This window comes from Pseudoliparis swirei, chromosome 6 (assembly GCF_029220125.1).
Source record: "Pseudoliparis swirei isolate HS2019 ecotype Mariana Trench chromosome 6, NWPU_hadal_v1, whole genome shotgun sequence".
NCBI lineage: Eukaryota > Metazoa > Chordata > Actinopteri > Perciformes > Liparidae > Pseudoliparis > Pseudoliparis swirei.
Window position 1 is genome coordinate 23,446,789 of NC_079393.1, and position 15,910 is coordinate 23,462,698.

A 15,910-nucleotide genomic window follows, 5' to 3' on the forward strand; every position below is an offset into this window, starting at 1 on the left:
ACAAGCTTGCCACATTTGGTGAGTTTTGGGGTATGTTAAGTACCCCCAATATGTGCTCAATGTTCTAAAAGAAAAAAACGGAATAATAATGCCCCTAGCAATTTCATCAGTCGCTCAGACCCTAAAAATATTTATTTGATTTGACAGTCAGTTGTTGAAAAAACTGCTATTGACTACTTCAATACATATGGGACTAAATAATAGCGCAAGTTAGAGATTACTGTTATGTTCCAGACCTTTTGCATGAGGACATTTTCTCGAATTGGACCTTGTTGAACATTAGTTGAATACCCCTGATCTTGATTGTCTATACCAGCCAGTTTATCAGTAGCCAGACAACAGTCTTTCAATGTCAGGGGAAGTAATCTGCACAAAATGAAATTGCCAGTTTTGATCATTTATCATATGGTTCTCAACAAAGACAAACTTCACTTGGTGGTTGCAATGGCCTCAATAACATGTTTTGCTTTAGAATTACAGCCATCCACAAACTCATTGACAGAGATGCAAGAGAATGCTGGTGTGGAGGAAACTTCGGAATAAATAGTTCACTGGTGTTTTCAGTGATGTAACGCTTCGTCACAACCTCGGTTTTGGACATTTGCACTCTCAAAGAAAAGACAGAAATAATCAGAGTGCAACATCACAACAACCTTGGAAATGTTCAGACCTTTGGTGATGATTAGGTCTAGAGTTTGCCTCTTATTGTGAGTTGGACCTGCTACATGCTGAGTCAGATCATAGTCCTTGGGATTATCGACATGGATATTAAAATCGCCAACAATGACAAATCAATATATATGATAAACAGCACTTCAGTAAACTCATCAAAGTAGGCTGCACAGTATTTAGTTGGAATACAACGTGAGTGGAGTTCAGGGCCATACATTCAAAGGAAGTAAAATGACCAAAAGACAACTGCTTGCATTAAATAGAATTATTAAATAAAATAGCAACTCAACCTCCTTTCTTATGCGCTCTTGTTTCACTCATGAAACTGAAGTTGAGAGGTGTTGAATCAATAAGAACAGCTGCACTGTTATGTTGGTCTCACCAAGTTTCTAACAATAAAATCATTTAAACAAAAAATATTTTCCTGACAGAGACGTGACAAATAGTGTGTAGTTATTATAAAGTGTTATTAAAAAAATATTTCTCTAAATAATGATTGCACCCAATATCCAAACATTCTGGGTTGTACTGGCATCACATTCCTATGTCACTCCCCTCCCCCACATTACACTCGCCACCTGTAGGTTAGTGTAGTCTAATTTAAACATTTAAGTCTCACTCATTTGCTCAGGACAATGACAGCTGACAACGATGGTCGGTCCACTTGGCAGCTGCAATGAATTCCAATGAGTAAAACAAAAAATACATGTCTAAAAATATCAAAATGTTCAAAGGTCTCAATGTCACAAAGCATTCCTGCATCATATTCCACTGCTACTTGTGTGGATTATGTTAAGTAAGTAAGTTAGAATGCAATATATCCTCTATTATCTACAAAACAATTAGGGCCATCCTGTCTCTTTGAAGTTTGGCAGATGTGATAATTCTGGCTAAATATGGGAACATCTCAGGAACACCACCAACTTGTATCTTAGAACTCCTGAAATGTTCTTGAAAACAATGTCGAAGAATACTCTTTAATCACAGTAATGGGATTACTTCAACACGGATGAACAATAATGATGAACGTGCCCTTGGACTATGTTGCAAACAAAACAGTAGCACTTTCAAGTTAAAGAATGTACACTCGAAGCCTATAAAGATCCTCAAGGTTATATTGAAATGTGAGTTGCTACGCAACGTTTGGATAGATCTGTGTTGCTTGAAACAATATCTGTTCCATAATGTACATCAGAAAGACAAATTAAATGTGCAACTAAAAAGCATTCTGTGGTGATACAGAGTTATTACTGGGACATGCTCATTTACAATTTAGAAATGCTTCATGAAAAAACGTCAATGGAAAAATCTAAAACAACTGCTACATCTGCACCCCTCTCATTTATCTGATTGATTTATATGATACGTATGACTGGCCTTTCAGGCTGGAATTCCAAACACTAGCAACATGTCCTTGTAATACCCATTCCAATCGATGCCACTCCACATTTGGCATGTACCCATATAGAACTATTGCTGCGTCAGCAAGGCATGTTCAATAAAAAGCAGTCCCGAACGACAGAGCAGTGTGGTAGGAGACTCCTGGAGACTTCAGCTTGTGGTAAGCCTTTGTTTCTTTCTAAGATAATATCTTCATTGTTTGAGAAAAAGCTTTTTGTTAAATGAATATTTTAAAATCTTCATAACTAAATGAAAATATATTTCTTCCCAACAGGATTGTGGAATATATCAACATTTTCAAAAAGATTGGGTCAGGTATGAACATCTTTCCATTATACTAATTTGTGTGTACCGTAGGGGAAACATTTCATTCAGTTACAAGGTCATCCAAATTTGTCAAGAATACAAGTTAATATTAATCTAATCACTAATCAACTCAGTCTGTAAAATGATTGCTAAGGAGTAATGGTTTAAGTAATTTAACCCTTGTGTTGCCTTCGGGTCATTTCGACCCGATTCAATATTTAACCCTCCTGTCGCCTTCGGGTCAATTTGACCCGATTCAATGTTTAATGTCGGTGTTCTTTCGGGAGTCAACAAACAAACATAAAGTACCTCACACTTAAACTTGGAAAACAATATTAATTCTAATAATTTTCTGGAGATTTTAATAGCTGGGGTCATATTGACCTCAAGGGTAAAATATGTTAGTAAATATAAAGGTAACAGGAGGGTTAAACATTGAATCGGGTCATATTGACCCGAAGGCGACAGGAGGGTGAAACATTGAATCGGGTCAAATTGACCCGAAGGCAACACAAGGGTTAAAAGAAATATGTTGATCCCTTAATTGAACTTGGTAATTGTGTGTTGTTCAATTGTGTGTTATAATTATATATTTTTTAAGTAATATGATTGCTGTTATTTATTATAACCTTAGAGTAAACCACTACCATGAGTACTGTTCAATGACATGAACAGAAAACATAATTCCAAAACGTCTGTTGTTTGACTTTCTTCACAGAGATAAGCCGCCACCATGAGTACCGACGCGGAGATGGCCACGTATGGCCAGGCTTCCATTTACCTCCGGAAGCCAGAGAAGGAGAGAATTGAGTCTCAAAGCGCAGCATTTGATGCCAAGAGTGCCTGCTACGTAGCCGATGTCAAGGAGCTGTACTTGAAGGCAGCAATCATCAAGAAAGAGGGGGGCAAAGTCACCGTCACAGTCGTGGATACTAAGGAGGTTGGTATCATAAAGTCAGAGACAACTGAGAGTGAAATATGATCAGATCTCATTGTGACACATTTCATGTTTCAGGAGAAGACAGTTAAAGAAGAGGACGTCTATCCAATGAATCCTCCCAAGTATGACAAGATTGAGGACATGGCCATGATGACCCATCTCAATGAAGCCACTGTGCTGTATAACCTCAAAGAGCGTTATGCAGCATGGATGATCTATGTAAGTCAATCTAACAAAGGAGAACCATAAATAGTGAAAATGACTTTATTTGGAGGAAACATAATGTTAACGGTTTAATCTTTATGATAACTTTCAGACCTACTCTGGCTTGTTCTGTGCCACGGTGAACCCCTACAAGTGGCTCCCAGTGTACGACTCTCAGTGTGTAAATGCCTACAGAGGCAAGAAGCGTATGGAGGCTCCACCCCACATCTTCTCTGTCTCTGACAATGCTTATCAGTTCATGTCAACTGGTAAGTCATAATCAAAACAATGTAGAACATATCAATAATTGAGGTTTCTGTTGCAGTGAAACATAGTTAATTATTTTATTTCTTGTTTAACAGATAGGGAGAACCAGTCTGTTTTGATCACGTAAGTTTACTATTTTTCCAATTGTTGACTTTGTTGAGGATATTCAAATATCTTGATCACATTCTTATGAGTCTTTGTCTACACCTAGTGGAGAATCTGGTGCTGGAAAGACTGTGAACACAAAGCGTGTCATCCAGTACTTTGCAACAATCGCAGTTGGTGGACCAAAGAGGGACACGTCAAAGGTATATTCCTGAGGATTACAATTTGGGGTTCTTTGCCAATGGAACATTTTCCAAGGTCATTTTCTGATATCACTTCGAATACTGGATTATAGGGGTCACTTGAGGATCAGATTATTGCAGCCAATCCCCTGCTGGAAGCCTATGGTAACGCCAAAACTATCAGGAATGACAACTCTTCTCGTTTTGTAAGTATGAAACAAATTATACACATGTGAGAAGCCTTACTGATTGTCCATGAGGAAGGATATTAAACATCTCTTTGTTCCAAACAGGGTAAATTCATCAGAATCCACTTCGGCTCAACTGGCAAACTGTCTAGTGCTGATATTGAGACATGTAAGTAATAATACTTCTGGTGCATACAAACGATTAGATTTGATAACTAGCCTATCTGTGACTAATGAACAATATTTATAGATCTGCTGGAGAAGTCAAGAGTGACATTCCAGCTGGAGAAGGAAAGAGGCTACCACATCTTCTACCAGATGATGACAGCCCACATTCCTGAGCTGCTTGGTAAACATATTGAGCTGTTGCAACATTTCACCTACTTATAGTTTCCATATGAAACAAACGTATTGACGTTTTCAACCTTTTTTCATCACCAGATTTGGCTCTCCTCACAACCAACCCTTACGACTTCCCCATGTGCAGCATGGGTCAGATCACTGTGGCCAGTATTGATGACAAAGTTGAGCTGGAAGCCACCGATGTGAGTAATCTTCAAATCCCCAAAAAGAAATGTGTATTCGACAATACATGCAAAACTAGTCTTAAAAAGTTCATTTGTTAAAGTGAATATGTTTTGTGATAACACAACTTTTCTCTTTTCATCTCAGAATGCTATTGATATCCTGGGCTTCACCAATGAAGAAAAAATGAGCATCTACAAGATGACAGGCGCAGTGCTCCATCATGGTAACATGAAGTTCAAGCAAAAACAGCGTGAGGAGCAGGCTGAACCTGACGGCACAGAGGGTGAGTAGATTGGGAACACCAGTATTAAGATAAATACAGTTCTTGATCACACTGGTTTCTGTTCATATCATGATGGAAATCACTGAACTATTTTCAGATGCTGACAAGGTTGCTTACTTGCTGGGTCTGAACTCCGCTGAAATGCTGAAGGGTCTGTGCTATCCCAGAGTGAAGGTCGGAAATGAGTATGTCACCAAGTCACAGACTGTACCTCAGGTAAACATGTATTATCAATATCCAATATGTTTCAATATGTTAACAGATTCATGAGCTGTTAAACTAAAACAGTTAGTTAAATCATTAGATCAAATAAAAGCCATGTAAGTGTTTGATGTTACTACTTTCAATGAGTTTTATCGTTGCAAAGCTAAATTTAGAATAAGTCAAGCACCATCCTGTACTTGACTTATTTTACTTATTTATCTCTCCCCTTTAAAAAGACTTTTCCTGTACCGATTTGAGGTTTTTACACAGGATGTTGTATGTGTACAAATTGTAAAGCCTTCTGGGGCAAATTTCTCATTTGGGATGAAAATGTAATTATAGTTAATTGTATCTTAGATACAATTTATTCATTTTAGAATTGTTTGTGAAATGTATTTCATTGGAATGAATTAAAAAACACCAATAATCCATTATTTTACAAAAATAGTTAACTAAGCAAATCTTATTGTTATTTTTGTACAGGTGATGAACTCAGTGCCTGCTCTGGCCAAGTCAATCTATGAAAAGATGTTCTTGTGGATGGTCATCCGTATCAACCAGATGTTGGACACTAAACAGGCGAGGCAGTACTACATTGGTGTCCTGGATATCGCTGGATTTGAAATCTTTGACGTAAGCTTCCCACAATTCAGGAGACAAAACTTTTAATGACAGAATTCTTCTCATCAACATAGAGAGGTTCTGATGATTATATGTGTCCTTGCAGTTCAACACATTGGAGCAGCTGTGCATCAACTTCACCAATGAGAAACTGCAACAGTTCTTCAACCACACCATGTTTGTCCTGGAACAAGAGGAGTACAAGAAGGAGGGTATTGTCTGGGAGTTCATTGACTTCGGTATGGACTTGGCTGCCTGCATTGAGCTGATTGAAAAGGTAATCATTTCATTTTGTGATTCTATATGAATTGCGTTAATTTGACCTACTGTAGTACTTAATGACATTCTTCTTCACACTTTCTTAAAGCCCATGGGCATCTTCTCCATCCTGGAAGAGGAGTGCATGTTCCCCAAGGCAACAGACACATCATTCAAGAACAAGCTGTATGACCAGCATCTTGGCAAAACCAAAGCATTTGAGAAGCCCAAGCCTGCAAAGGGCAAGGCTGAGGCCCACTTCTCCCTGGTGCACTATGCTGGTACTGTGGACTACAATGTCAATGGCTGGCTGGACAAGAACAAGGATCCCCTGAATGACTCTGTCATTCAGCTGTACCAGAAGTCCAGCGTGAAACTGCTGCCTATCCTGTACCCAACTATAGTTGAAGGTATGATAATAGCTACAGTAAACTAAAAAACAGTTCAAAGTTATAGATACTGTATATGTTTAACAATAGCATGTTTTCATGTAAAGAAAATGTGTAGTTCTAAGAAAACATATCTACTTAAAACGATCAACAGAGATCGGTGGTAGCAAGAAGGGAAGCAAGAAGAAGGGTGGTTCTTTGCAGACTGTGTCTTCACAGTTTAGGGTAAGGCTTAACCTTGCAAATGTATCTTCTATGTCTTATATTATATACAAACTCACAATTGCAACATGTTTTGATAAAACACCTCTTTGGATCTACAGGAGAACTTGGGCAAGCTGATGACTAACTTGAGGAGCACCCATCCTCACTTTGTGCGTTGCCTGATTCCCAACGAGTCAAAGACTCCAGGTACATAGAGAACATAATCTCAATCGATCTTTCGATAATCTCAATCGATCTTTCGAGGAGTGGTTTGCTTTTGTTGGTATGGTTTACATACACCTAGAGACTAACTATTGATTAAAAAACATTCACTTTTACAGGATTGATGGAGAACTTCCTGGTTATCCACCAGCTCAGGTGTAATGGTGTGCTGGAAGGTATCAGAATCTGCAGGAAAGGTTTCCCCAGCAGAATTCTCTATGCTGACTTCAAGCAGAGGTATCAATAGATACGTTCATTGAATTTTAATGTGGACTATTGAAATGAAAAGGTCACAAAATAACCATTACCTCTCCCATGAAAGATACAAGGTATTGAATGCCAGTGTCATCCCTGAGGGACAGTTCATGGACAACAAGAAGGCTTCAGAGAAGCTCCTTGGGTCAATTGACGTGGACCACGAACAGTACAAATTTGGACACACTAAGGTAAGCACTTTGCTTTCCTTCTTTAAAGGGTAATTACCAAGGAGGTTAAGTTGAGTTCAGTCCAGTATGGAGTATGCTTTTTTTTGTAACATTGTGTATATCAGTCCACAGCTAATCTTACATGCTGCTTCCCCATTAGCCAAATGATTTTAATTCTCATTTATGACTGTATGCTTAAGAACCTGTCATGGTTACAGGGGTTTCTCTTACTAATCAGCAACTACTTCAGTTTGGCTTCTTCAATCAAACGTTACAGAAACAATCATTTCAAAAAAAGGGCGAGAGACTAAAAATGTCCTTTTGTCCAGGAAGAAGTATTCACTTCCTCACCTGTAAAATGTTTTTGTTTTGTTCAGGTGTTCTTCAAGGCGGGTCTTCTGGGTACCCTTGAGGAGATGAGAGATGAAAAACTGGCATCACTGGTCACCATGACTCAAGCTTTGTGCCGTGGTTACCTAATGAGAGTGGAGTTTGTGAAGATGACTGAGAGGAGGCATGTTGAAAACAGCTCATTCTGAATAATGGTATATAAGATCAGAAACAACATTGTCCCTAACAGCTATTTCTTGTCTGCAGGGAAGCCGTCTATACCATCCAGTACAACGTACGCTCATTCATGAATGTCAAACATTGGCCATGGATGAAGGTTTACTACAAGATCAAGCCCCTGCTGAAGACTGCTGAAACTGAGAAGGAGCTGGCAAACATGAAGGAGAACTATGATAAGATGAAGACTGACTTGGCTACTGCCCTGGCAAAGAAGAAGGAACTGGAAGAGAAGATGGTGTCCCTTCTGCAGGAGAAGAATGATCTGACGCTGCAAGTAGCATCTGTGAGTTCACATTAAAAGACAGTTGTGCTTTTTCATGTTCTTCATTGTTGGTGTGCTAACGTCTATTTGCATTAAATGGACTAGGAAGGAGAGAACCTGTCAGATGCTGAGGAGAGATGTGAGGGTCTTATCAAGAGCAAGATTCAGATGGAGGCCAAACTCAAGGAGACAACTGAGAGACTGGAGGATGAAGAGGAAATCAATGCTGAGCTCACTGCCAAAAAGAGAAAGCTAGAGGACGAATGCTCTGAGCTCAAGAAGGATATTGATGACCTGGAGCTTACCTTGGCCAAAGTGGAGAAGGAGAAACATGCCACTGAGAACAAGGTTTGTAAATGATTATCTGTCCAGCATATTAAGTGAAATGATAATGATGAGCGCTTATTTATGAGATCTTTCTTGCACATTTAGGTCAAGAATCTGACTGAGGAAATGGCCTCTCAGGATGAGAGCATTGCTAAGTTGACCAAGGAAAAGAAAGCCCTTCAGGAGTCTCATCAGCAGACTCTTGATGACCTGCAGGCTGAGGAAGACAAAGTCAACACTCTGACCAAGGCCAAGACAAAGCTTGAGCAGCAAGTGGATGATGTAAGGTTACCAAGACACTTGGATTGTAAAAGAAAGTTTGTTCTTGAATGTGATGATTAAAAACATATTGTATTTGTCCAGCTTGAAGGTTCTCTGGAGCAAGAAAAGAAATTGCGTATGGATCTTGAGAGAGCCAAGAGAAAGCTTGAGGCGATCTGAAACTGGCCCAGGAATCCGTTATGGATCTTGAGAATGACAAGCAGCAGTCCGATGAGAAAATCAAAAAGTAAAGTTCTTTTGAATTTATACAACAACCATTCTTTTGAAAATGATGGTCAACTGCATTAACTATATGTACTTTATCTTTCATTCTTACAGGAAGGACTTTGAATGCAGTCAGCTCATCAGCAAGATTGAAGATGAGCAGTCAATGGGTGCTCAGCTTCAGAAGAAGATCAAGGAGCTTCAGGTGACATATTGTGTGACACAAAACATTACTGCACCCATTTCCTGTTGTGTATCCAAAGTGAACGTTTACTGGAAATTACACCTAATTCAACAGGCCCGCATTGAGGAACTGGAGGAAGAGATTGAGGCTGAGCGTGCTGCTCGTGCCAAGGTTGAGAAGCAGAGAGCTGACCTCTCCAGGGAACTTGAGGAGATCAGTGAGAGACTCGAGGAGGCTGGTGGTGCCACTTCTGCTCAGATTGAGATGAACAAGAAGCGTGAGGCTGAGTTCCAGAAGCTCCGTCGTGACCTCGAGGAGTCCACTCTGCAGCATGAAGCCACTGCTTCTGCTCTTCGCAAGAAGCAGGCTGACAGCGTTGCTGAGCTGGGAGAACAGATTGACAACCTCCAGCGTGTTAAGCAGAAGCTTGAGAAGGAAAAGAGTGAATACAAGATGGAGATCGATGACCTCTCCAGCAACATGGAGAATGTTGCTAAGGCAAAGGTACACATTGCATTACGGGTCATTTCCCAAATGAATGTAAATAATAAAGCATTTCATATTATGAATGAAATATGATCACTGATCTCATGTCTCTTTTCCTCATTAGGGAAATCTTGAAAAGATGTGCCGTACTCTTGAGGACCAATTTAGCGAATTGAAGACAAAGAATGATGAAAATGTTCGTCAGATCAATGACACAAGTTCACAGAAAGCTCGTCTCCTGACAGAAAATGGTAGCTACAGATTTTCATTGAATGATCTGTTGTGCATTTTATTGAGAATTGTAGCATGAACTAATGTATCATGACTTCTTACACACAAGGTGAGTTCAGCCGTCAAGTTGAGGAGAAGGAAGCCCTTGTTTCCCAGCTGACCAGAGGCAAACAGGCCTTCACTCAGCAGATTGAGGAGCTGAAGCGACAGATTGAAGAAGAGGTTAAGGTAAGAAACACTTGAGAAAGTGTCAATCGGTTTCATTCATTTTGGAGTTTAGAAATGTTCTAAATTCATGAATAATGTTTACAACAGGCCAAGAATGCTCTTGCCCATGGACTGCAATCAGCTCGCCACGACTGTGATCTGCTGAGGGAGCAGTTTGAGGAGGAGCAGGAGGCCAAGGCTGAGCTGCAGCGTGGAATGTCCAAGGCCAACAGTGAGGTGGCTCAGTGGAGATCTAAGTATGAAACTGATGCCATTCAGCGCACTGAGGAGCTTGAGGAATCCAAGTGAGTAACATTCAAACAATCCAATGGCCAAATCAGAAGTGTAGTGTTCCAGGGATTTTCAACTCCATCATTTTGTGAATATTATCTTTTTTGTAAGTGCATGTAAGAAAATTCTACATTTTAACAACAGGAAAAAGCTGGCCCAGCGCCTTCAGGAGGCTGAGGAACAGATTGAGGCAGTGAATTCCAAGTGTGCTTCTCTTGAGAAAACCAAACAGAGACTCCAGAGTGAGGTGGAGGACCTCATGATTGATGTGGAGAGGGCCAACGGTCTGGCTGCCAATCTTGACAAGAAGCAGAGGAACTTTGACAAGGTAGCATTGTTTACTTTGTGGGGCCAAGCCATTCAAACAATGAAATAGATATATAGTTGTCTCTATAGTGTTACATCACCAACTGACCTGTAGTAATTGTGTTATTCAGGTGTTGGCAGAATGGAAACAGAAGTATGAGGAGGGTCAGGCAGAGCTTGAGGGAACACAGAAGGAGGCGCGTTCTCTCAGCACTGAGCTGTTCAAGATGAAGAACTCTTATGAGGAAGCTCTTGATCAACTGGAGACCATGAAGCGTGAAAATAAGAACCTGCAACGTAAGTTCTGTTTCACATGTGTATGTGTTATTTTAAAGTTATTTTAAAGCTTAACAATACAAAACAAATGTATCTATCTGCAGAGGAGATCTCAGATCTGACTGAACAGATTGGTGAGACTGGCAAGAGCATCCATGAGCTTGAGAAGTCCAAGAAGCAGACAGAGACAGAGAAGTCTGAGATCCAGACAGCTCTTGAAGAGGCTGAGGTATGTTATCTTTTTCAAATATTAAATTAAATTTTCAATCATGTGACAAACTTTAAAAGGTTTAAAGGCAGACATTAATATTTCATTCTTTGATCTCATCAGGGAACTCTGGAACATGAAGAGTCTAAGATCCTGCGTGTCCAGCTGGAGCTCAACCAGATTAAGGGTGAGGTGGACAGGAAGCTGGCAGAGAAGGATGAGGAGATGGAGCAGATCAAGAGGAACAGCCAAAGAGTGACAGACTCCATGCAGAGCACTCTGGATGCTGAGGTCAGGAGCAGGAACGATGCCCTGAGAATCAAGAAGAAGATGGAGGGAGACCTGAATGAGATGGAGGTTCAGCTGAGCCACGCCAACCGCCAGGCTGCTGAGTCACAGAAGCAGCTGAGAAATGTCCAGGCACAGCTGAAGGTATGTAAGACATAGAGTTGTACTGACTATGGTCAGTACAGGGACCTTTTAGCATAAATGGTAATATTTTCATGATATTGTTTTACTAGGATGCACAGCTGCACCTTGATGATGCCCTCAGAGCCCAGGAAGACTTCAAAGAACAAGCTGCCATGGTGGATCGTAGAAACGGTCTCATGATGGCTGAAATTGAGGAACTTAGAGCTGCTCTGGAACAGACAGAGAGATGCCGCAAAGTCGCAGAGCAGGAGCTGGTGGACGCCAGTGAGCGTGTTGGACTGCTGCACTCTCAGGTGAACAAGCTCCTTTAACCTTTTAAGTCCCCAGCTATTTTTAGTTCTTTGCTCGAAAATAGCATACCCAAACTAAAAGGTCTGTATCTCTGCAACCACTAGGACTATTTGAATATGTTGTATATTTCTAAATGTGTTACCATTTATATTTCTGTTCAGATGTAAATATCAGTGTATATGTTACTGGTTAAGAGTAAATGAAGATGGCACACAGCAAAAATAGAAAAGTTTCAGGTCCGAATTGAAAAAAAGCACTTTCAGGATGATTATCTCTTTGGAATGATGCAGTTGAAAGGTTTAAAGCTCTCCCACATCACATTTAAATATGGGAACATTCTCTCTGCAAATTCTGACTTTGAAAAGGTGAAGCAGAACAAAGTTAGAGAGGTTTTAGGACAGAGAGTTTAGGCAAGATCTCCAAAATTGACATTTTGGCAAATTCTGGATTTGAATTTTCCCATGTACCAAACCATATATTTAACTTGTATGTTACTCATGGTGTTCAATATATCTAAATACAGCATTTTTCAATTTTTGTAAAAGAAAATCATAAAACCATATTTTTCCATAAAAAACAAGTATGCACGGCTCTAGCTCAGCAGGGGATGGGTCGATTTCAGAAAATGACATCTCTTTGGGAACGTCAGAGCCAGTAGAATTGAGGGCTACCAACCAAGACAAGATTGACACCACTGGGAGCCAATAGAATCCTGAAAGGTGTCACGAAATATAAAATCTGATATGCTGAAAGTAACTTCCCTACACCTGGTCACATGTTACCTATAAGTAGAACATATATCAGTGTGGATTTACCAGCAACACTGTGTTTTAATGGTCCTTATCAACAAAGGTCAAAATAATTTGCTGATTGTAAAAGGATAAAGCGATTCATGTTGCTGTGTTCTTTGGCTCATATCTCGCTTGTGTGTATAGGAATTTGGAAGATATGTGTGGAATCAGAGAGAAAAGGTCATGCTTTTTGCCATCAGGCTTTTTTTGATAGCACCCAGCTAAGGGTTGCTGGTTTCCGGAAACGTGTTGAGTTGGCCAAATTATGATAATCATATATGTTTGATTATTTGAGTTTTTTGTTTAATTTTCCTTTTTAAATGGCTGACTGATTCTTGTAGCCCAAAATTAATACATTATATATATTTGCTTGAAATTTATAGCAATAAAGTCCTCAGACCCCCTAGGGGGTCCAAGGCAAATAATTAAAATGTCTCATGTGATTTGCAATATTGTAAAATTCAGGCATATGATGATTTACGTGAGAATATAATTTTATCTTTTAGAACACAAGTCTTCTGAACACCAAGAAGAAGCTTGAGACTGATCTGGTCCAGGTCCAAGGTGAAGTGGATGACACTGTTCAGGAAGCAAGGAATGCAGAGGAGAAGGCCAAGAAGGCCATCACTGATGTAGGTTTAAAATGCATTTGATCTTACTCCAATCTGTGTTTTTAAGATTTCGCAAAATAACATGTTTTGTGTCTTCTCTAGGCTGCTATGATGGCTGAGGAGCTGAAGAAAGAGCAGGACACTAGCTCTCACCTGGAGAGGATGAAGAAGAACCTGGAGGTCGCTGTTAAGGACCTGCAGCACCGTCTGGATGAGGCTGAGAACTTGGCTATGAAGGGTGGCAAGAAGCAGCTCCAGAAGCTTGAGTCAAGGGTAAGAAAGTCATGTTAAGATTTGCACAGTGGAAGCAGGACTTTAAAACAATACGGATACTTATTCATCTTCTTATTGTTTTATGAAGGTACGTGAGCTGGAGACAGAGGTTGAGGGTGAACAGAGACGTGGAGCAGATGCTGTTAAGGGTGTCCGCAAATATGAGAGGAGAGTGAAGGAGCTCACCTATCAGGTACTTTCACTTTGATAGTTAAAATGTACAGGACAAAATTATCAAATATACTTACCATTACACATATGTAAACTTGCACATCTATATTGTCTTTTACAGACTGAAGAGGACAAGAAAAACGTCTCCAGGCTGCAGGACCTGGTTGACAAGTTGCAGCTCAAGGTGAAAGCCTACAAGAGGCAGTCTGAGGAATCGGTAAGGACCAAACATTTAGTCTTTTAACAATACAAACTTTATATTATGGATTTATTAGACCTTTTGTCATTTAGGATATTACAAATTTGGGAATCTCTATGTTTTTTCAGGAGGAGCAGTCCAACATCCACCTGTCCAAGTGCAGGAAGGTCCAGCATGAGCTGGAGGAGTCTGAGGAGCGTGCTGACATTGCAGAGTCCCAGGTCAACAAGCTGAGAGCAAAGAGCCGTGACTCTGGCAAGGTAAATATCATAACATTCAGCTTCATGAATACTATATCTAATTAAATTCCACATTTTTAATGTTAATCATGTAATCATGTTAAGTCTTGACTGAACATACATTACAATATAGCTTTAGGGTTCATCCTATTAAGGACAGACAAAACCATTCCAGAATATCATTTGTATGTAGGCGCATATGCCCTATATGTATTAATCGTTTCATGTTTTTACAGGGAAAAGAGGCAGCTGAGTAAAGCACTTTGGCTGAATTTTTTTTTTCTAATCATAAAATATGATGTGAAATAAAATAGTTGTTGATCTTTACTTGCATTGTCTGTTTTGTTTTGATGTGTCCTCCAAATCACTGAAATCTCAACAAAAATGTTTTGCTTGAGCGTGAGTAAATAGTTTGCTTGTTTCCACATACATTATCTTTTAGAAACAACCTTTGGAAGTCAATACTTTTAAATGACATGGTTCAATGACCTCTGGCATCGCAAAAATACCATAACCTTCGAACCTGATCAAAACACGTCCAACTACATAATGTGAAGTGGAAGAGAGAAGATTCACGAGTTTCGTAAGAATGTCTAACAGAGAGGACATTCCAACCTTTCAGAGAAAAATCAACCTCCACACTTTAAGATCAGTGTAGTTCTTTCGGATAAAATAGATGATTTGCCTAATAGGACAAACTGATTTCTGCATTAATAGCGTCTTTACATTTCTGTCTGTGTTTGTTTAGTGCTATGATGCCTCATCCCGAAATAAGACTGAAACTGAATTTTTTTAATTATACATATATGTGTATACAGTATATTCATATACAGGACTGTCTCAGAAAATTAGAATATTGTGATGAAGTTCTTTATTTTCTGTAATGCAATTAAAAAAACAAAAATGTCATGCATTCTGGATTCATTACAAATCAACTGAAATATTGCAAGCCTTTTATTCTTTTAATATGGCTGATTATGGTTTACAGCTTAAGAAAACTCTAAAATCCTATCTCATAAAATTTTAATATTTCCTCAGACCAAGTAAAAAAAAAGATTTATAACAGCTGAGTGTTTGTCAAGGCTCAGGAAACCCTTGCAGGTGTTTCGAGTTAATTAGACAATTCAAGTGATTTGTTTAATACCCTACTAGTATACTTTTTCATGATATTCTAATATTTAGAGATAGGATATTTGAGTTTTCTATACACATATTTATATAAATATGTATATGTACATATATATATATAAATGTATTCACGTGACATTGTATTGTTGATCACAATAGGATTCTCTAACTTGAACATTTGTATAAAACATTTTAAAGTTTGAAATAAAGTTTGAAATATTTATATTTAAAATAACTTTTTTGCTAAATAAAACTGATATAATTTAAAATAAGTGTGCCTTCTTTAAAGTTAAGAGGGTCTTCAAGAGCCTAAAATACATTTCTGTTGGAGTAATATGGAGGCAAAAATCTGGACCATGAAACATTAGCTGATACAATTACAGCATCTGTGTTATGGTGGGCGGTCTGCCTTCCCTCATTTGGTGTGTATACCATATATAACTTTTACTGCGTCATCAAAACTTCATTCAATATAAAGGCTAGATGGGGGCACAGACATTCGTGACAGTGAAGACCTGAGTACCTGATTGGTAAACTTTGTT

The 15,910-nt window shown here is 39.2% G+C and overlaps 1 pseudogene; it reads left to right on the plus strand.

Moving 5' to 3' along the window:
* Positions 1-2,347: 2,347 nt before the first annotated feature.
* Positions 2,348-14,567, plus strand: LOC130194734 (myosin heavy chain, fast skeletal muscle-like; annotated as a pseudogene).
* The last annotated feature ends 1,343 nt before the right edge of the window (positions 14,568-15,910 follow it).